The 23171-nt window shown below is 46.1% G+C and overlaps 1 long non-coding RNA gene across 1 annotated transcript in view; it reads left to right on the top strand.

Moving 5' to 3' along the window:
* The window catches only part of LOC137522411 (uncharacterized), a 52052-nt gene that overhangs the window by 4163 nt on the left and 24718 nt on the right, over window positions 1–23171 (top strand). The window contains exon 2 of the long non-coding RNA XR_011022288.1: window positions 19360–19462. This is a non-coding gene — a long non-coding RNA (uncharacterized lncRNA). The remainder of the gene's footprint in view (window positions 1–19359; window positions 19463–23171) is intronic.

The raw sequence follows: 23171 nt of genomic DNA, 5'->3' as shown, positions 1-23171 counted from the left end.
TTGTTAATTTTTTTAGGATCACCTTAAAGGACCACTATCGTTAAAAAAAATTGAAAAGTTTTAAATACATGAATATGCACGTGTATAAAATGTACATTTGCTCCAGAGTAAAATGAAGTATAACCTTATGTTTCCCTATGTCGCTGTCACTTACAATAGGTTGTAAAAATATGACAGATCTGACAGGTTTTGGACTAGTCCATCTTCTCAATGGGGGATACTTGTTTTTTCTCGATATTCATAAGCCCTGGACACCAGTTGTGCAGTCCAACTACCAAATTTTGCAAGTGAGTATGGAGACCAGCCAGCATCGTTGTATAGATCCATTTCATAGAGAGCTTTTTGTAAAGAATAAAGGAAATACTGAAGATTCCCCATGAGGAGTTGGACCAGTCCAAAACCTGTCAGATATGTCACATTTTGGCTGCCTACTGAAAGTGAGAGCAACATAGGAGAAATGTATTTAATACTGTAGCACATTTTACTCTGGGAGAAATGTTCATTTTATATACAGTATATGCATTCTACATTTTACAATTTTTCTCGATAGTGGTCTTTTAAGAATTAAACTGCTCAATAATTTCTCTGTTCTACTGTACAACAAGCTGCTAAGTGGAATGTAAAGATACTTTGTAATAGCATTGCATTGCAAGATGACTTGTGTACCAGTGATACATGTTGTAGCAGAGAAGCTAGCAGTTTTTCTGGATCATGTTTTATACAATTTCTTCTTTGTGTGGTAGCCAGTCCTGGATTTACATCACAGGAGCGTATAGGCACAGATATCCTGGCACCCTACACTTTGCCCTCCATGAACCCACAACCCCCCCCCCCCCCCCCCAAAACCACAACTTACATATGCTGGCTAGCCCAGCTGTCACCTCTGCCCAACGTAGTTAGCCACAGGTACCGCTTAATATTGAGGGTACTTCTGACAACCTAATACTAAGTAGAGGTGCTCCCAAGTGTGAGGTAGAAAAAGATGCCCCAGGCTGAAGGGTGATGTAGACAGTGGAATGCGGAGAGCTGGGTGACTAACCTCTCCTTTTCACTCTGCTGGGGTAGGAGGCACTCGGGGACGGGAGTGAGCCCGCCTTTCCAACATCAGGCGACTGTAGGCACATGCCTACAGTGCCTTATGGTAAATCCAGCCCTGGTGGTAGCGCTTGTATTTACGCCTCTGGCTGCAGCACAGATCATTTTTGTAATTGGTCCTGAGGCCATACAGTGGTTTCTTTTCACATCCGCCCAGAGAATTCTCTGGATTCTTGTAATCCTTTAATGATATTATGTACTGTAAATGAGGAAATTCCTAAATTCTTTTTACTTGAGAAATTTTATTCTTAAACTGTTGTGCAATTTTCATCATGTTAGTGACTTGTTGTCACTTGATCAGTTGTTAGATGTTCCACTGTTTTTTTTTTTTGTTTAATTTGGTCCTACACAACTTTTCATTCTTTTATCGACCCTGTAGTGACTTTTTTTTTTTTACTTTTGCTGCTGGTAATTCCAACCAGGTATGTATTTTGTTAAAAGCATTTCAATTTATTTGTGTCAACGTTTTAATTTTTTTGTATTAGTTCAGTAAATATACAGGGCCGGTTCTAGACTTTCTGCTGCCTGAAGCAAACTTTGGAGGAAGGTCTCGCAAGCAGGACCACGACACAGTCATTGGACCAGTCACTGCACTCAATCATTAGTAGTGACCTATCAGATCTCACTGCTACTGATAGAGTGCAGTGATTGGCCGCAAGACTATTGGCACCAGTTAGCAATGAGCGGCTGCGATTGGCCGGTCTAGTGCCGGCACCCCCGCCTGATTGGTCGCGTGCCAAAACTTTCCCTCTGACTGGCTATGGTGATCTCTCACCGGTGGTTTGGATTTTACCGTAGCATGTCCTATGATGTCACAGGGAAAGGTGGCAGGTGCCACTGGTGGAATGAGGACAAGGATTCAAGGATGCGTCGATGAGGAGGGTAGTGTGTGTATGTAACGATCGGTGAGCACAGAGAGTATCTGATTACCGGTGATCTGCAGTATCACTGGGAATACAGATATATACCAGATTATAAGTGATCTGCAGTCTCACCGATAATCCGATATACTAGCTAACCTCTGTTCACCTAAGTAGAGTGTAGTGTTTGGTGTAACAGTAACACTTTGAGGACTAGGCCTCAGTGCAGCAAGAAGTACTGCACAGATTCCTTCCGCAGACCTGAGCTCTCCAAGACGGGAGGAGTCAGACTGACAGTAGGAAGGATGTCTGGAAGTGACCCTCAGGAGGAAGGGTCGCTAACAGAGCGAGGAACCGCCTCTAATGGTAAGGTCGGTTCTCGAGGTCGGACAAGCCAGGTCGTACACACACAGACAGACAGACAAAGTACAAGATCAGGAGACAAAGGCGGAGTCTAAGTACAGGCAGGGTTCGGCAACGGGGTATCAGATATATCGAGGTACAGAATCAGGAGGCTGAGGCGGAGTCTAGAAACGAGCCGAGGGTCGGCAACAGAGTATCAGAAGTATCGAGGTACAAGATCAGAGTTCAGAAGGGTGGTCAAGGCAGGCAAAAGTCATAACAGATAATCACAATCAAACTAGTACTTCAGCTATCAACAGAATCTAGCTAAGTGTAGGATTACAGCTCCAGCTGGTCCCGGCACACTTGCGGATCCGACTACGGATCTGGGTGCTCCCACATATGTGATCGCAACGCCAGACAAAGAGCAAGTGAACAGCCAGCAGTATATATACACAAGGACCTTTCCAGGACCTCCCTAATTGCTGGACCAATGAGAGCAGTGGAAAATGTCAGCTGGTTTTGCCTCTCCTCAATGCCGTACCCTTTCCAATGTACGAGGTACTGTACCGAGTTTTGTACCGTACGTGAATCTGAAATTTTTTCCACTTCATATTCGGGTTCTGCATCTACTAACACAGGAGGAGGAGGAGTGGGGCCCACCTGGACTGCTGGTTTAAGAAGAGACACGTGGAAGGACCTAACCCCCCGCATGCTGGTGGGAAGGTCAATGGTATAAGTAACATCGTTGATCCTCCTGACTACCGGAAATGGACCCACAAACCTGGGACCAAGCTTGTCAGAAGGTTGTCTCAAGGTCAGGTGACGGGTTGACACCCAAACCAAATCTCCAGGTTGAAATTTCCACTCTAACGAGCGTTTTTTGTCAGCCTGACCTTTCTGACTCTGAATTGCTTTTACCAGGTTATTCTTAATGGTCCACCACATGTCCTTAAATGACCTTTGCCAAGCCTCCAAGGCTGGAAATGGAGTGGACGCAATTGGCAACGGAAAGAATTTAGGTAGTTTACCGGTTACTATCTGGAATGGACAGAAACCTGAGGAAGAACTCTTTAAGTTGTTGTGGGCAAATTCTGCATAAGGTAAAAATTTAACCCAATCACTCTGCGCCTCGGCAACGTAACATCTCAGAAATTGCTCTAACGATTGATTGACCCTCTCCGTCTGGCCATTTGTCTGTGGGTGGTAACCCGAGGAAAACGACAGTTTAATGCTTATTTGGTGACAGAATGCCCTCCAAAATTTTGAAACAAACTGGACTCCCCGATCGGACACTATGTCTTCTGGAATGCCATGTAGTCGGAAGACATGGGTGATAAATAAATCGGCCAGTTCCTGGGCCGAGGGGAGTCCCTTCAGGGGCACGAAGTGGGCCATTTTACTAAAACGGTCGACCACCACCCAGATGACCGACATACCTTCAGACCTAGGGAGCTCTCCCACAAAATCCATGGACAAGTGGGTCCATGGTTCACTCGGGGTGGGCAAAGGCTGCAGAGTACCTACAGATGCCAGCCGGGAGGGCTTGCTTTTTGCGCACACCGCACATTCCCTGACAAACTCTTTGCAGTCAGCTGCTAGCGAAGGCCACCATGCACATCTGGCCACGAGATCTTGCGTTCTAGACGCCCCAGGATGTCCCGCATTTTTATGAGAGTGGACCATCTCCAAGATCTGGAGACGGAATGGTAACGGGATAAACAATACCCCGTCTGGTTTCCCTTCCGGGATATCCTGCTGGAAAGGACTCAAAGTCTCCTTCCAGTCCTCCCAAGTCTCAGTAGCGGCTAACACCACCCTTCGAGGGACAATGGTCTCGGGAACAGAGGGCTGTGCTGTCTCCGGCTCGAAACACCTAGAGAGTGCATCTGCCTTGGTATTCTTACTACCTGGCGTGTACGTAATCAGGAATGTAAATCTCGAGAAAAATAGAGACCATCGAGCCTGCCGAGGGCTTAACCTTTTAGCCCCCTCGATGTATTCCAGATTCTTGTGGTCGGTATAAACCGTGATAGTGTGCTCAGCTCCCTCTAGCCAATGACGCCACTCTTCGAAGGCCAATTTGATGGCTAGGAGCTCCCTGTTGCCTATATCATAGTTTCTCTCTGCCAGAGAGAACCTCCGGGAAAAATAGGCACACGGGTGTAATCTACCCTGGAGACCAGAACGCTGAGACAGCACAGCCCCCACCCCGACCTCCGAGGCGTCTACCTCAACAATAAACGGGAAGGAAGTGTCCACATGTCTCAGTATGGGCGCCGAGCAGAACAACCCTTTTAAAGTAGAAAATGCCTGTAAGGCCTCGGGAGGCCAATGAGTGGTGTCTGCCCCTTTTTTAGTAAGGCTAGTGAGGGGTGCGACTACTGTGGAGTACCCCTTTATAAACCTTCTATAATAATTCGCAAACCCCAAGAACCGTTGTAGCGACTTTAACCCCACCGGCTGCGGCCACTCCAGAACCGTGGAGACCTTGGCAGGGTCCATAGACAGACCTGAGGTGGAGATTATATATCCCAGAAAGGCAACCGACGTAACCTCAAAAATACACTTCTCAAGTTTAGCGTATAACATATTCTGCCTCAGTTTGTCTAATACAATCCTGACATGGGTTCTGTCTTCTGAGAGGTTGTTAGAAAAGATGAGAATGTCGTCTAAATAGACTAAAACGAACTTCCCTAACACCTCCCTAAAAACCTCATTGATGAGCTCCTGGAAGACGGCCGGGGCATTACATAAGCCGAAGGGCATCGATTAAAGCTTTGTGCTGGCCCAGTGCTTGATGGATGGTATCCACCGAAGTGGCAAGCACAGTCAGAGGGTCAGCGCGTGCGTCCATCTGTTATTTGGGTCTGGCGTTCAGTAACGATCGGTGAGCACAGAGAGTATCTGATTACCGGTGATCTGCAGTATCACTGGGAATACAGATATATACCAGATTATAAGTGATCTGCAGTCTCACCGATAATCCGATATACTAGCTAACCTCTGTTCACCTGAGTAGAGTGTAGTGTTTGGTGTAACAGTAACACTTTGAGGACTAGGCCTCAGTGCAGCAAGAAGTACTGCACAGATTCCTTCCGCAGACCTGAGCTCTCCAAGACGGGAGGAGTCAGACTGACAGTAGGAAGGATGTCTGGAAGTGACCCTCAGGAGGAAGGGTCACTAACAGAGCGAGGAACCGCCTCTAATGGTAAGGTCGGTTCTCGAGGTCGGACAAGCCAGGTCGTACACACACAGACAGACAAAGTACAAGATCAGGAGACAAAGGCGGAGTCTAAGTACAGGCAGGGTTCGGCAACGGGGTATCAGATATATCGAGGTACAGAATCAGGAGGCTGAGGCGGAGTCTAGAAACGAGCCGGGGGTCGGCAACAGAGTATCAGAAGTATCGAGGTACAAGATCAGAGTTCAGAAGGATAGTCAGGCAAGCAGGAAGTCATAACAGATAATCACAATCAAACTAGTACTTTAGCTATCAACAGAATCTAGCTAAGTGTAGGATTACAGCTCCAGCTGGTCCCGGCACACTTGCGGATCTGACTACGGATCTGGGTGCTTCCACATATGTGATCGCAACGCCAGACAAAAAGCAAGTGAACAGCCAGCAGTATATATACACAAGGACCTTTCCAGGACCTCCCTAATTGCTGGACCAATGAGAGCAGTGGAAAATGTCAGCTGACCCGCCTGGTCAGCTGACTCACTTCTGGCTGTTATTTAAACTCAGCCTCTGTGCGCGCGCGCGTGTCACTCTGAGCCTTGGTGGACTATCAGTCCCAGCCACACCAGCACTGTCTAGCAATGTATATTGTGAACCGCTTGCGGGGGCCGCCTCAAATGCGGATTCCGCCGTTCTCAATGCGGATTCCGCCTTTCCCAATGCGGATTCCGCCGTTCCCAATGCGGATTCCGCCGCTCTGCCTAAGCGGCATGCGGCGGTTTTTCCGCGTTGTGACGCCATGCTGGACACGGAGACAGCCGCCTCACCTTGAGAGACGGCGGCTTTTCCGCGTTTCCTTGCAGTGTACCAGGAAGGCGGGAGAGCGGAGGGGAGGCAGGTGCCAGGTGGCCCAAACCTTTTGTCCAAACACAGTGGATTCAGGTGGCTTCATGGTACCGGTAGGTCCAGCCCTAGTATTGGTGTTTGAATTTGGCATAATGAATTCGGAACATATGAATTCCAAAGCCAGAATGAGGAAGTATCTGAGTCATGTGAAATGTGTCGTGAAGGGCAAGTGGTGAACACCCCCTGACACTGTCCACTTGTTTGGTACTGCAATGGCACTGAAGTGTGGTTTTCGTACTGTAAGTATTCCTGTGTTCCAAAGTCATCGTGCCTGATCACCAACACAGAATATAAGGTTCGTATGGTTCGCAAAACATAAAAAAAAAATGTTAAAAGCAAAGTTGTGGATCCACGTGTCAAAAATTCAGATACTTACCTCAGTAGAGGGAAGTCTCTAGATCTTCCAGAGATTTCCCATATCCTCCTCCTAGCCACTGATCCAGCGCTGAGACCCTCGGAAGTTTGCAGCTGTGCTACCATAGGTGAACATGCAAAGCCTAGCTGTGCATGCGCAGGGCTGGTGGCACCTGTGCAGTAGCAACGAATCACTGCTCAGGTTTGGTGGAAAAAGCCTAGCCCATTTGGCTCCGTGCTACTACATAGGCGCAAGGCCATGCTCCGTTGGCCAGCCCTTGTCAATGAGCTTTGGGGTGTCCCATCACCGGATTGGCGAGGTGGAAGGGGACGAGGGAAGTTTCTGGATTTTCCAGAGGCTTCCCTCTATTTAGGTTATTACCCATTTGGAGAACTTTTTTTTCCTCCAGCTACTGTCCTAATTCTTTCGGAAATGGGGTTATAGTAGATCTTTAAACATTTTTTATTGTGACTTTTCTGCATTTCACTTTAATTATTTGACTTTAGCTTAGCTTTTACGTAATACAAGTAGTCTCATTTGTCTCCTGTGCTGTAATTGGGTTCTGTTTGAGCTGCAGTCATCCCTTGTTTCTTCTTCTCCTCATCTTCGGGCTCATTATTTCCTTGCTGTAGAATGATGTCATTCATCTGATTTCTTTGTAAAACAGTGTAGTATCCTCTTTTAAGGCAGATTGATAAAGTGTCAGTAGATGATTCATTTCTGTAATTTCTGATTTAATGGAGTTATCAGCCAAATTTTAAAAAATGAGCTTTATTCCTGGAGCTTTCTCCAGCCCCTTGCAGGCGATTGCCCCACGCCGACCACTCCACTCTCCGCCCCCCATCCCGGTCTCCGCGGACGGTGCAGAGGCAGACCACGAGGTCGTCCTTACTGTGTACTGCCGCTGTCAATCAAGCCCACGTTGTATGCGGCTTACTGCGCATTTTATACACACCAGGGCGTCTCTTTCACCCATATTGAGATAAATACTTGTTCTACTTCCGTAACAGATGTATTGTACTGTCCACGTTTTGATTTCAGTGAATTTTATTTAGTAAATAAATAGATTTCTGTTCCTGGCATTTGCCATCTTGATTCCCTCTGACTGAAGCCAATCCTGATGTTATTTCCTCCATAACTTTTGTTTCCTCCTAGAAACTGCACTGTCATGGCTAGCTTACTTTGTAAACACATGTCTAAACACATTTCGGCAGCTCACTGAACTTCCTTCAGCCAATCAGAGAGGAGCAGGAATGTGGGAGGGTTGATGACAAGCTTCCTTCTCATTGGCAATGGCAAAAATAAAGCCAGGCTTACTGGGATATTATTTATTACAGCAGAAACATTTCTGAATAGATTGGAGAGCTTGCAATGCAGGGTAAGGTTGCAGGCTGCCTAACAAACACAGAGCGTGGGTAAATGGAATTTTATTTTGTGGATAACAATCCCTCTTTAAGAGGAAAACTAACTTTATTTTTGTAATTACATGTTACAGTATTGTATAAATGGTTTTAAGCTGTTTAACCTCCCTGGCGGTAAGCCCGAGCTGAGCTCAGGCTATGCCGCGCAGGGGGAGATCTCAGCCCCTGGTGGGGCGATTTACATGCTGTAAAGTGCTGTGCGCGCAGCCAGCACTTTGCTAGCCGCGCACACAGCTTGATCGCCGCCACTCTGCGGCGATCGGCCGCACGCAGCGGCTGAAGAGGGCCCCCCCGCCAGAGCCCTGCGCTGCCCGGATCAATGAGTTCCGGGCAGCGCTATGGGCTGGATCGGGTGTGCCTGACGTCAAGACGTCGGATGACGTCATCCCGATCGTCGCCATGGCGACAGGAGAAGCCAAACAGGGGAACGCGTTATATACGCGTTCCCCTGTTTGCTATAGATGCCGGCGACGATCGGACTAGAGGGCCACATGCGCCCTCTAGTGGTGTTTCATGTAGCTACCACTCTGGTAGCTTTACATGAAACAAAAAAATTTTTTTTTTTTAAAAAAGGATTTTTTCAATTTGGAAAAAAAAATTAACCGCCAGGGAGGTTAAAGCACATTTTTTATACTGCATGTCCAAACTAGAGTTGATCGAAAGTAAATAATTTATCCACATATACTAGTATATAATACATGACTCAGCGTACAAATAAATTTGACTTACAAAGAAGAACCTCATGGAATGGGAGCCTATTTGCCAGTGGTGGACCGACAGCCTGTATATTGTGCAGAGCAAAATTCATTTTTCCAACATTATTGACAGGTATTGGAGTGGCCATCACAAAGCTCTCACCCCAGTCTGATTCAAAATTTGTCGGCAGAACTTTTGTGCACATTTGTGCAAGACAAAAGAGTAGAAACTCCGGGCACCAGTTGCTTTGCAAGTCACCTATTTAATTGCTCCCAACATCTTCAAAACCTACATGCAATAAATCCTGGCCTTACCGCTGTTTCGCAGAGAATCTGCTTCTTCAGAGGCAGTGGATTACATAAAAATTGTGGCACAACATAACAGTATATATATACATGTGAGATGCAGGTCTTACCCACCTCTGTAGCAGCCTCCCACTGCCGAACGCGCGCCAAGAGGAGGCGCCGCCCCGAGCCGGTCAGTCAGCCTACGGGAGAAAGCCACGCCCCCATACTCTGGGAGCGTGTATCGGGTTTGCCCCGAACGTCACATGACAGCCGTCATGTGACTCTAACTTTCGTCACTTCCCCCGTCTGGTCCTTTACTGCCGGTATCAGTGAGAGGATGTAGCCACAGAGCGTTGCCTGGCAACCAGGAACGCGGTGTTCTAGACCTATAACAAAAACAGACAGAGAAAATAATGAATAAAAACAACTAGTGAAGCAAATTAAAACCTCTGTAAGTTGGCTCTATGGTAAACAGTAATGGAACTTATTCATTTACTGCAGGATAAAGATTATTTCATACATAATTGTAAATACCCGTTTTTAACCGGCTAATGGTTATTAGACCCAGTAATTATACCTATGAGGCATACTAGTTTCAAGGGGGCATACCAGGGAACATGGATTAATCAAGCCTCAGATAAAACCTTTGAAAAGCATAAAACATCAATTTCTTTACTTATTCATGCCGGGCAACAGCACTCCAAACCACATAATCTAATGTTTCTCCAAGAAGCACCAAAGTTCGTTCCTTTCATTCAGACCCATCCTCCCACATGCTTCAGTGAGGGAAATTAATCTTGCCTCCTCCCTGTTTTCTGGAGGCACAGCTGCCTGCACCTGGGGCTCCTGACCTGCCAATCCAACATCTTGTGCCGATTTATCTGCTCTTTGCTACAAATACATTTGTGCAAGCAAGGAGCCCCTTGAACACTTCACAGCTACACCAGTTCTGTCTGAACGAATGATCCAAACTTTCAGCGTTTAATTGCAAGTAGGGATGAGTGAAATAGTTGCTGGCATGCTCTCGTTAAACTTCTGACCCTTCCACTAAATTTTGCCAAATCAATGGGGTCAATTGCAAAGCCCTCCTACATGCTCTCATAACCGGATTTTCGAAAGTTGTAAAAAGGAAAAAAGGAACAAAGGAAAAAATTTAAAAAGTCCTTGTAGTTGTTGCTGGGTAAGGGGCTTGGAAGAAGAGGGAATGAGAGAATGATAGGAAGGTTTATCCAGTGCTTGTACAGTATTTATTTCCATATTACACAGCGGTTGCACAGCGTAAAGAACCAGCAAAACGTTTCGGGCTTATTGCCCTTTGCCAAGTGCTTGACAAAGGGCAATCAACCCCGAAATGTTGTGCTGGTGCTTTACGCTGTGTAATATGGAAATAAATACAAGTGTTGGCTAAAGCCAGGGCCGGTTCTCGCAGGCGGCAGAGATCACAGGGGTAGCATGTGTTTGTACTGTGTTTACACTAACAGCATGCAGTCAGAGTAGGAGGAGAAGTGAGAGGAGAGCGAGGTGAAGAGGTCATCATTTGGGGAAAAGCATCTTGTAGTGCTCTGTGAGGAGTCTGACAGTGAGTGAGGAGCGGGGAGGCAGGAGAGCAGCAGTGTTTCATTTGACTTGCACAGCAAAGAGAGGAGGTGGCACTGCTGTCCTGACTGAGGTGAAATGGAGTGGCTGAGAGTGAGCAGTGTGTTTGTCACAGACTCACAGCCTGCAGCATGCTATTGTAGTAGTGTTGATCGAACATCCAGATATTTGGGTTCGGTTCGGCCGAACATGGTCCAGATATTCGGCATATTCGTGCCAAATCCCGAACATAATGGAAGTCAATAGGGACCCGAATAACCACAAAAAATTAGGGAAACCCTCTGCAAAATGGCTTGGACATAGTGTGTGTGTGTGTGTGTGACGGGGGGGGGGGGGGGGGGGGATGAGAAATTCCTGAAAAGCTGTCGTAGTACCAATGGGACCGGCAACGCTAACCCAGCACACAGGGTGGAAGAGAAGGTACAGGAGAGCACGGCCACGCTTTGTGACATAACCCAGGCCTGGCCTGAGGACAATATGCATGCGTAAAGCAATGCATTTTGTCGCCATGCAGTGATAAATGTAAATGAAATGAGATATTCCTGAAAATGTCACGCTAATCCAGCACAGATGATCATGGTGCTTGGTCGGGGGGTGTTGCGAAGTCGTTTCCAATCCACGATTTAGCAATAAATTGTGTTTATTTTAGAGCCACAAGTGATCCCACCTGGCACTGAAATTACTGTTTTTGGTTCAACACTAAGACAAAATTAATTGCAATAAAGTGTGTTTTTTTGGAGACAACTGATCCCACCTGCCACTGAAAGTACTGTCTTTTGGTGCAACACTGCTGCTGGCAGTGCTTGCTGGCAGTGGTGAGTCAGAGGCCCTGTGGGTGCTGTCAGGAGTGAGGATAGGGCCCTGTGGCTGGCCTGGCTAGCAGTGGTGAGGCAGGGGCTCTGTGGGTGGCTGGGTGCTGCTGTCAGCGGTGAGGCAGAGGCTCTGTCCTCTGTGGCTGCAGCAGTGCTGTGTGAGGCAGAGCCCCTGTGGGTGCTACTGTCAGCGGTGAGGCTGGGGGCCAGGGACCTGCGGCTGGCCTGGCTGGAAGTGCGCTACGCTGACGCTCCCTCCTACCTACTCAAAGCTAAACCCCAAAGCAAATGGCGTCGATAACGCGCGTTCGGGTATTTATAGTCCCGAACCACGTGACCCAAGTTCGGTGCACGCTCGGCCAATCACAGTAGGGGGAGGAGTTCGAGCAGTGTGGCCGTGCATCGTCACAAACACCATGCGGTGTTCGGCTGTGCTCGACTCGAACCCGAACGGCCCATTATTCAGGGAATAACGAATAGTGTTGAGCACTGTTTGATCAATTCAACACTAGTGTTGAGATACAGCTTGTCACGTGAGAACATTAAATGAAGCAGAGTAAATTATTGTGTGCCGTGTGATCATTCCAAACTGGGGGGTGGGCAGATACTTACAAGTTTGCCTCAGGTAGCAAAAAGTCTACAACCGGCCCTGTATAAAGCATCCACAACGGGTCGAGTTCTGATTGGGAGTTTATATCGACTGGAAGTTTAGAGGTATGATGACCCTCTGTGCCACCAGAACTCCCCGCATTACCATTTGATTCATGAGACCCGCAGACCACTTTTTGCTTCGTTTTGGAGGATAATGGAACATCACAGAATAACTGCCTCTTCCTGCCAGAAATCTTGACTTTCGCCAAAGATCACATTTAAAGGCGTGATTATGACCCTTGCAAGATGGGTCCCCTGGCTGTGAGGGCCAGGGGTAGGCAAGGGAAAGGGATTGAACATTGGGGGGTGCTCCATCAAAGTTTTGCTGGGGGGTCCTATTTAAGTTTTGCTTGGGGGCTCCATGATTAGTAGTTACGCTCCTGTAACCAAGGACAACCAGGCAAGTTGTAAAGATGAAAGTGGCAAAACAGGAAAAACTGTATTATAATTGGATTCTACCCACTGGTTAAACTTATACTCAAAAATAGATACTGTATTTTTTGGACTGTAAGACTCAAAAGTGGGGAAAAAAGTAACTGCGTCTTATAGTTCAAATGCAGGGAGTTCCTGACTTGTGAACGCCTGCCAATATGAACCTCCAACCCGCCACAATATTTGGGACTCCCTCCCTGTACTCTGCCCATGCAGAGGAGGACACAGGGGGACAAACGGAGGACACAGGGGGACACAAAGGAGCATAGAGGAGGACACAAGGGGGACAGAGGTGGACACAGGAGGACACAAAGGGGCATAGAGGAGGACACAAGGAGGACACAGGACAGAGCTGGACACATTGGAGACACAGAGGACACAAGGGGGAGAGAGGAGGACACAAGGAGACACAAGAGGTACAAGGGGGCACGAGGTACAAAGGGAGCATAATCCACAAGATGCTCCTTCACCATGGACCAGGTTTAGTACATAAATTTTTCCTGTTTTCTGTCCTCTAAACCTAGGTACGTCTTATGTTCAAGGAGCGTCTTATAGTCCGAAAAATACGGTTATTTATCCAAAAACACAACAAAGAGGCTAAAACAGGCTATTGTATCACCACAAGGCAGCAATATTCTACTAAAAAGCATTTTTTAAACATAAAAGTTACAAAAAATTAAATTAAATAAATGTGTATATGTTTGGCCTCAGAGAATGTATGATGTTCAAAAAAAAAATAAAAAAATCCTACGTAGACATCAATCATCAGATAATAATAAAATGGCAGGGAGGAGCAGGACTGTTTGAGATTGAGAATAGATGACAAGCGTCTCACAATGAGAGTCTGCAGCAGAAAGACAAAGGCAGCTGTGCTCACAGATCCTTGATTAATCGCTCAATGGAAGGAACTGACAGATGAGGATGTCACATTGGTGGGAAGGTTGCCACGTCTTTTGCAAGCTAATCAGGATAAAAGTAAACATGGTCATTAAATACTAAAAGCATCATCAGACACAATGAGCTGGGTTGTAATGCCATTCCAAGACGTTACCAGAGGGGTTTGTCAGGATCCGATGTGTGGCGGTAGATCAGGGCAGCAGTGACTGCAAACACATGAACTGTTAACCCATTCGCGTTCCGTCGTTTTCACTTGAGCAATGTTCACCTCCCATTGATTAGCCTATAACTTTATCATTCACTACTTATCACAATGAACTGATCTATATCTTGTTTTTTTCGCCACCAATTAGGCTTTCTTTGGGTGGTACATTTTGCTAAGAGCCACTTTACTGTAAATGCATTTTAACAGGAAGAATAAGAAAAAACAAAAAAATTCATTATTTCTCAGTTTTCAGCCATTTTAGTTTTAAAATAATACATGCCTCCATAATTAAAACTCACATATTGTATTTGCCCATATGTCCCGGTTATTACACCGTTAAAATTATGTCCCTATCACAATGTATGGCGACAATATTTTATTTGTAAATAAAGGTGCATTTTTTCCGTTTTGCATCTATCACTCTTTACAAGTTTAAAGAGGAGCTGTTAGGTATAGGGTCTCAGAGAAAATAAACACATATATCAGTAGCTAAAGATTGGCTGTACTTACATTACATATGCATTTCACTGTCCACGTTTGTACTTCACAGATTTTGTATATAGTATATGCAGAGATAGATGCTCCTGACAGCTCATGGCAGGCTCCATGTTTGTGAAGCCAAATGTGTCGTCATGTCCTGCCTGCTTCTGATCACAGATAAGCTCGTTCTTGAACAACACGGTGTGCAGTGAATATTAATGAGCCATGTGGCTAGGAACAATAGCTGACTCCTGCAGTGTAGTCTGCCCGAGATTTATCAGTGCTTCGCGCTGGACTGATTACACAAGCTCCTGTACCGTCTCATTAGCAGCCGAGGGGAGGGCCCCAGAATGCTTTGCAGTTTAGCTGCGGCTTGCGTCTTTATGGGTCTATAACAGACTTTAAGATAAGCACACATCAAAGGTAACTGAAATGTTTATCTTCACTAATGGCTTTTGAGCTTCCTTCTAAACTGTTTAACACAGGAGAATAGAGGTTTAAATTAGCTTCTGCAGCCTGACAGTTACTCTTTAAAATAAAAAAAAAAATATAGAAATATTTCATCTTTACATTGATATTTAAAAAGTTTAGACCCTTAGGTAAATATTTACATGTTTTTTTTATTGTAATGTTTTTTTTTTTTTTTTTAATATTAAACATTGTATTTGGGTATTTTTGGGAGGGTGGGATGTAAACCATAGTTTTTTAATGTAATTGTGTGTTGATTTTAATTTTTTTTACTTTTTGTTGTAGTTTTACTTTTTGGCCACAAGATGGCCATGAGTTTGTTTACATGACGTCACTCTAAGCGTAACACACGCTTAGAGTGACGCATCGGGGAGGGAACAGCCAGAAAAGGCGCAGCTTCCGAGAGAAGCTGTCGCTTTTTCAGCAGGGGAGAGAAATCAGTGATCGGGCACCATAGTCCGATTCACTGATTGCCTGGCTAACGAACCGTGGGCCAGGAGCGTGCGTGCACACGCGCGATCGGCCACGGGAGCGCGCCGTACCGCGCATGCTTCCTGGACGTAGTTTCTACATCCAGGAACCAAAATAGGTTAAGGTGCACGTACATCTATTGATTTTGGTGGCCAATCAACCAAGAGATAGATCTTTCGCTGATCGAATCTGATCAGTAGGGATGATCAATGAGATGCAAACTGTTCTGAAATTATGCAAATTTTATGCAAATATATGCAGCTTGAAAAGCTGCATACATTTGCATACAAATTTGCGTTAATTTTCATCAACTCGGAACTATTTGCATAGCTGTGATCATCCCTACTGATCAGAGAGAGATCTGTTGGCTGCCATACACCGCAGGCCAATTCCCAATCAATTTAATCTTGAAATCTTTCGGGAATCTGCCATGAGATGCTGCCTCACGTCCACCAGCTGCCCCTCCCCCCCAAATTTTTTATGTGCCCCCCCTCCCCCGTGCCTGAGCATGTTCGATGCTTTCCTACCCGTCGTAGTAATGCACTGGCACCCAATGTGGGACCCAAATGCGGAACTACAGCTGACCCAGTGATGGACACTAGTGGGTATTCATCTTGATGTTGTTTGCTGTGGGTGGGACAGTAAGCTGTGGCAGTAGGCAGGGAAAATTAACACTGAGCTTGGTTGAAAAAAAAAAGCAGAAGTGATGTCACATCACAGAGAAACAGGTGGAAACCGGCAGAAATGTTATTTTCTTTTTTTCATATCACATTTCTCCTAAGGTCAGTTTTACGCTTATTTTTAGTGCTGTGGTGCTCCTGCCGCATCACACTGCAAAAAACCTGAGTCCTATGGAGGCTCACTGACGAAGCACCCCATGGGTGGATACGAACCGGCTGTCGAACCTCTGTACACCTGATCTATACCTCTCTCTCCAACGTGGATTCTGTTATTGATTGATGTCATTTTAAGGATTTTCTATAAAAAAAATTGGCCTTTATTTGGATGTGCCCTGCTGCTCTGCCTTTTTCAGTACAATTATGTTTCAAAGTAGTTGATCCCGGATCAGGTCATTTGGGAGCTGGGATGGCAGCCTCTATTAGTCGCCTGTTTTTGTATGCAGAACACAGTGGTAGGTCACAGCCAAAAATAGCAATATTTATTTGAATCAATAAAAATCAGTCATGGGTCAAGCATTCAGCATCCGCTCAAGATGAGAGGCAGTACAGAATGTTGCAAAAGTCGACAGCTGTTTCGCACCGCTATCTGTGGTGCTTCATCAGGACAGCCTAATAGATGCATGTGTTAACCATCAGTAATCGGGCTCCCAAGCGGTGAGATGACTCAATGCGGGATGAAGCCAATTAACTACTAAATAGGAATGAATGGCTGTAGCCAGGCCCGGATTTACCTCACTGGAGCCTATAGGCACTGATGTCCTGGCACCTTAGACTTCACCCTCCATGAACCTAAAACCCCCACCAAACTGCACCACAAGTGTGCTGGCTGTCCCAGCTGTCACTTCTCCCTTACTTCCCTTGCCCATTATAGGTAGCTACAGCTATAGGAGGGAGGCGCTCGGGGAGGGGCGTCTATAGGCACGTGCCTACAGTGCCTTATGGTAAATCCGTCCCTGGTTGTAGCCGATCGCATACAATTGGCTACAACTAGCGCTTGTCTTGCCTTGGTCCTGTGTGGCTTTTCTATTCACTACTTTCAAAATTAATTATTTGAAATCAGCTGAGTCGTGAGCTTCTACGCCAATAAATACAAACTCTTCACAGAGTGCTGCACAGGTTGAGGAAATACGCTCAGAGCTTGTCTTTCAGTAGTCACTGAAGGTTTGAGAAAATACACGAGTTTGGCACGGTCCCAGGGCGGCTGCCCTTAGCGCCGCGTCAGTTTGATCCTGCGGTGAGGGATCAGTGTTGTCTCAGAGTGACACAAATATACAGGCGGTACTTACACCCTTAATAGACCGCGACTTGTTACTGCAACGCAGCCTCTGGGGATCCGCTGCTGTGACCTCCTCTGTGCTTAGATTATGTTCATTTATTTTTCTGCTGCGAGGACTGTGGCTGCATTGTCAGGACAAATGCGGTCAATGTGCAGCAGGTTTACATTCCATTGGCTGTAATTGCTTCCAGAAGCTCAGGGCGTCCGTACCGTAGAAAGTCTCAATTGGAATGATTGATGGGCCCGAATAACCCACAATTACTGCAGCGCTGATGTGTCAATGGACAGTGTTAGCACCCCGGCAATCAGAAATGATTACAGTACTTATGCATTTACACGGCACAGATATTTTCCCGCCACTTTACAGAGTACAAGTAAAGAAAACCTAAACTGAAAATTAAAAGTCAAAATAAACATACAGGAGTCATACTTACCTGCCATGTAGTCTACTTCGCAATCTCTTTCTCTTCTCCTGCGTCCTGTTTGTCCACTGTGATCAGTGGAATTCCCTATCCTCCATTTTGAAAATGGCCATTACCCCATAACAGCTTTGTGGTCAGCACAGTGTTAAAGAGAAACTCCGACCAAGAACTGAACTTTATCCCAGTCAGTAGTTGATACCCCTTTTACATGAGAAATCTATTCCTTTTCACAAACAGACCATCAGGGGGCGCTGTATGACTGATATTGTGGTGAAACCCCTCCTACAAGAAACTCTGAGGACCGTGGTACTCCTGGCAGTTTCCTGTCTGTGAACCTTGTTGCATTGTGGGAAATAGCTGTTTACAGCTGTTTCCAACTGCCAAAAAAGCATGCAGCAGCTACATCACCTGCCAGCAGGAAAAATGTCACCATGTGATAAATGTCAGAATGTAAATCAGGGATTTAAAAGATTTTACAATGAGCAAACGCTGATTAAATCATTTATACATAATTATTGTAAAAATGAAGCACTTTTTATTACATTATTTTTAGTGGAGTTTCTCTTTAAACTGTAACATCGCCCACTTGAGCCATAGGGAAACATGGACATTACCTGGCACATCACTTGTCCTCTCAGCTATAACTGACAGCAACTGATATAAAACCGACAGCAACTGATATATTTCAGTCCTGACAAAATGTTGTCAGAACTGGGAGGGATCATTGTCAGACGAAAAAGCTTCTGAAATGACGGTGAGCTAACTATGTAATGTTCATTTGAAGTTACCTCACGGGTTTATTTGAAATAAATTTACTCACTTCAGGTTCCCTTTAAAGTGTACCAGAGACGAACTTGATTAAAAGATGTATACATACCTGGGGCTTCCTCCAGCCCCATGCGCACAGTCACAAGTTCAAGTTCGTCTCTGGTACACTTTAAGTGTACTTTGTAAAGTGGTGGGAAAATATTTGTGCCGTAAAATGCCGTAGTCGAAAAATCGATGGGAAAGTTGTGTAGTGGGTACGGGCCTTAAAGGGAACCAGAGATGAACTTAGTTAAAAGTTTTATACATACCTGGGGCTTCCTCCAGCCCCATTCGCACGGATCGCTCCCTCAGTCACCGCCCTCAGTCTTCTCCCTCTTCTGCACCGGGTCCCATAAGTTCGGCAGTCATGACCAGTTTGATGCAAGCGCAGTGCGCTCTCTCTGTCTCTCTCCGGTGGAGAATAGTACTGCACAGGCGCAGTACTATTCTCCACCATCTGTGCAGCTGGTCATCTCGGGTGCTGCCTGTATTTGGAAGAGCTGCCAATATCTCCTGTTGTACAAAAATGTGAGTCTACTTATGGCTAGCTGCATTCATGTGTATCAGTTTGCATTCAATTTAATTAGATTAGGGTTCAGTGCATAGTTTTGCAATTGATTTGTATTCAAGGTGTGTAATTTAAGTCCCTGGGGGCGGTGCATGCCTCTGTTGGTTAATTTCAGTTGCAGCCTGTTTTAGCGCCGCCAATTTTTTCCCTGTTCTTTAGAAAATAAGTAAAAATAAAGTTATTGCTGATTGAATAGGGGCATAGCTAAAACGTTCAACGTGCTCTGGTTCATAAGAGAGAAACAAGGTCTGGATGCGAAGCGCTTAAATACCCAGCAGTATGCAGATGACTTGCAGCATGTGTTTTTTAAATGAAAAATAAAGGATCTGGCAATCTGCTGACTGCAGAGGGAGGGTGGCATTTAATAGTGACATTTATTACACCTATGTACACAGTATTTTTTTGTGTGTGCTTATTATGAAACATAAGCCTTTATTTGTGTTTTGCTCAGAATCCCAGACCTCCATCTCATTCTCGACATCTGTCTGCATAAGTAATTGGAAGCTCAAAGTAGCCACGGCTCTGAACTGCCTGATGCCAAGATTCCATAGCAGGTATTTATGATTCTTAAGGACTTTATGTACGCCGTACTCTCTACACAAGCAAACGCCTCATTGTGCTGAAGGGAAAGCACAGATCGGACTCCTATAAAAATATAAAAAAGTAACAAGCTACAGGAGGAGGAAAATATTCAATCATTCACAGCCATCATCTCCCTGCAACTGCTGGGGCGGCCCACCCCTCCTCCCTCTCATTACCCACATGCAGCTGTCTCTCAATGTCGTTTTAATATTTGCTATGCTGTATCTTTAAAGGGAATCTAAACTGAGAGGGATATGGATGTTTTCTTTTAAACAATAACAGTTGCCTGGCAGTCCTGCTGATTTTTTTTAGCTGCAGTAGTGGCTGAATCACACACCTGAAACAAGCATGCAGCTAATCCAGTCTGACTTCAGTCAGAGCACCTGATCTGCATGCTTGTTGAGGGGCTGTGGCTAAAAGTATTAGAGACACAGGATCAGCAGGAGAGTCAGGCAACGTATTATTTAAAAGGTAACATCTACATCCTTCTCAGTTTAAAGAGACTCTGAAGTCTCTAAAAAAAATGTTTTTTTAATTTCATAAATATGTTTAACACTATATCCCTAACTAAACCGCCGCATCCCCGCCGCAGTACACTATCTAAATCCCCCAAACTCCCCGGGGTGCAATCCGGGCAGCGCTTCTGTGTGTGGCAGGGCTATGAGCTGCAGTCCTGCCTCACAAGTGTCTGTCAGTGCCGGATCTCCGCCTCTCCCCCGCCCCTCTCAGTCTTCCTTCGCTGAGAGGGGCGGGGAGAGGCGGAGATTCGCCACTGACAGACGCGTGTGAGGCAGGGCTGCAGCTCATAGCTCTGCCTCACACGGAAGCGCACAGGGGCAGCAAAATCCACGACCAAGAAAGTCGCAGTATGTTATCTAAATCCCCCCAAACTACCCCCTACCTCTCCCCAGGAAAATCTGCGACTTTCTTGGTCGTGGATTTTGCTGCCCTAAGCACTTCCGTGTGAGGCAGGGCTATGAGCTGCAGCCCTGCCTCACACGCGTCTGTCAGCGGCGAATCTCCGCCTCTCCCCCGCCCCTCTCAGCGAAGGAAGACTGAGAGGGGCGGGGGAGAGGCGGAGATCCGGCACTGACAGACACTTGTGAGGCAGGGCTGCAGCTCATAGCCGTGCCTCACACGGAAGCGCTGCCCGGATTGCACCCCGGGGAGTTTGGGGGTTTAGATATCGTACTGCGGTGGGGGTGCGGCGGTTTAGTTAGGGATAAAGTATTAAACATATTTATTAAATAAAAAAACTTTTTTTAGAGACTTCAGAGTCTCTTTAAGTTCACTTTAAATGAGACCAATGAACGAGTACATCATTCCTCTCCTGCTGAAAGCCACACTGCTCTGCCGTCCAGCTTCTCTACCGCACAGCTACAGTATACATTGCTCAGCTGTAGCCAAGCAATATGTCTGTGTACCCTTGTGCCTGAAGACCCCATACACACGCTCAACAGCAGTATTTTGTATCTGGTGGTTAACAAGCGATTTGAAAAAGTTGCACGACAAAACGTACATGTAGACGTGCGCACGACAAAATAAGAAACAGGATAAAAACCGCAAAGCGACTGATAAGAGGAAGTTGGATCGTTCCGCTATTCGGTTTGATTTTGGAAACAAGAAGATTTATGTGCAAGATAACAATGTGTACAGAAATCTAGTGCAACTGTCCACCCACTACTAATGACTACCTTGTAGATAGCGATATGCAGATTAGGCGTCTTTTCTCAAGTCGCTCATCGTGCCGTGTGTATGATAGTCGCATGCGCATCAAGACGTATTTTTCAGCACCTCACAGTTGTTCAATTTCGCCTATTCGTTTGTTCTGAGATACTGTGGTTGATGGTGTGTATGGGGCTTAAAACCAGCTCTGGATAGCTATGGGTGGCTAAGTAATTATGTATGTATACTTACCTTAAAGAGGGATTTTCATCCACAAAATCAAATTCCATTTAAACTCTGTGTTTATAATGCTGCCAGAAATCTCACTATGCAGTGCAAGCACTCCAATCTATTAAAAAATGTCCCTGCTGTAATTATCTTATCTCAGTATACCAAACTGTATTCTCACGCCGATGCTGAAGACAGAGAGAGAGAGAGAAGGAAGCCTGTCATTTCCCCTCCCACATAAATTCTACAGTATATCTAGGCAGTTGCCTAGGACCTGGAGAGAATCTAGGGGCCTGGTGGATGCTAACCCCTACGAAATCTTACTAAAGTTAAGTACCCATGGGCAGATCACGGCCAGATGGAACAGGGATCTCTGCAGACAGACGATCGCTCCCTGATCCAACTGGCTGAATCTGCAAGTGTCATTTGCGCCATCGTAAACAAACAATTGTGTTTACACGATCTTGGAAAAATCTGCAAAAGTCAATGAGGTTTGGAAGGATCTTCCGTGATTTAATCCAACATGGCGGTCATTCTAGAAAACGTCTCACATCACAAGGCAAATGATGGCAAATCGTCCCTTTGCCTTGTGGATGATTCGGCCCTGCTCTCGACAGACAATACATGGTGGATTTTCTGCCCTTGGGCCCAATCTCATGGGGTCACAAAGTCAAAGCTGCACCCCTAGTGGCATGGCAGGTATGGCGCCTGGGGCATGTGCCACTCCTGCATACCCTAGAAATGTCTCTGACTATCATTAATCCCTTAAAGTATACCCAAGGCAACATGAGACATGATGAGATAAACATGTGTATATGTACTGCAAAGCACTAAGAACCAGCATGGGTGTAACTAGGCCCCACCGGGCCCCCCTGCAGAAATTATGAGCGGGCCCTCCCCCCGGGGGCCCACTCGGGGTCATTTTGTGGGGCTGGAAAAGTCGCAGCATGAGGGGAAAGCCATGCCCACAGTCGGCGGGGAGGGTGGACGGTCCCCCCCCTCCCTCACCTCAGGGCTCTCCCCTCTGCGCTCGGCAATGGCTGATACATACCTTCCGTGCGCTCCAGTGTGCGTTCCTCACTCTAGTCTCTGACGCAACTTCCTGTTATACAGGAAGTCGCGTCAGAGACTAGAGTGAGGAAGGCACGCTGGATGGAGCGTCCCCCCTCCCCGCCGACTCTGGGCATGGCTTTACCCTCATGCTGTGACCCCTCTAGCCCCCCAAAACGGCCCCGAGTGGGCCCGGGGGGGGGGGGGGGTCAGGGGTCGCATCCCCTACTGTTACGCCAGTGAAAACCAGGCTGTTTTACTTGTTTGGTTTTGCTGCCTGAAAGAGTTAATTTCTAAGCATGGAAGTGACAACTTCTGCCTTGTCGGTACCTTGTCATATTGCATCACTGATAAGCTAATTACAGCCATAAAGGGTTTCCTGGCAGAATACAACTTCTGAGAGCCAGGAGAGATAAAATACATGAACTGTTGACCTTTTTCTAACTCTGGGACACTGAGTAGAGGCAGCAAAACATTCAATCTAGTTTGTAAATGTTTAACTATAAAATAGAACCGTGGGACACCCAAAAAAAGTCATTTTAGGAGTAGATAAAAAAAATTGTTTATCTCTTCAGTTTATTTTCACCTCGGATTCCGTCACTCGGATTAAGATGTAATTAGGGCGCTAGTGAATGTAGTAGATTTAGCTCCCCCTTTTGGTCCATTTGGTAAGCTGAAGTGAACAGAGGTCAGAGAATGTCGCAGGTGGGCCCCTTGACACCTAATAGGCCCCAGGCA

This window comes from Hyperolius riggenbachi, chromosome 6, assembly GCF_040937935.1.
Source record: "Hyperolius riggenbachi isolate aHypRig1 chromosome 6, aHypRig1.pri, whole genome shotgun sequence".
NCBI classification, from domain to species: Eukaryota; Metazoa; Chordata; class Amphibia; order Anura; family Hyperoliidae; genus Hyperolius; species Hyperolius riggenbachi.
The sequence above is the reverse complement of the archived record's forward strand: the minus strand, read 5'-3'. Positions and strand labels throughout refer to the sequence as shown.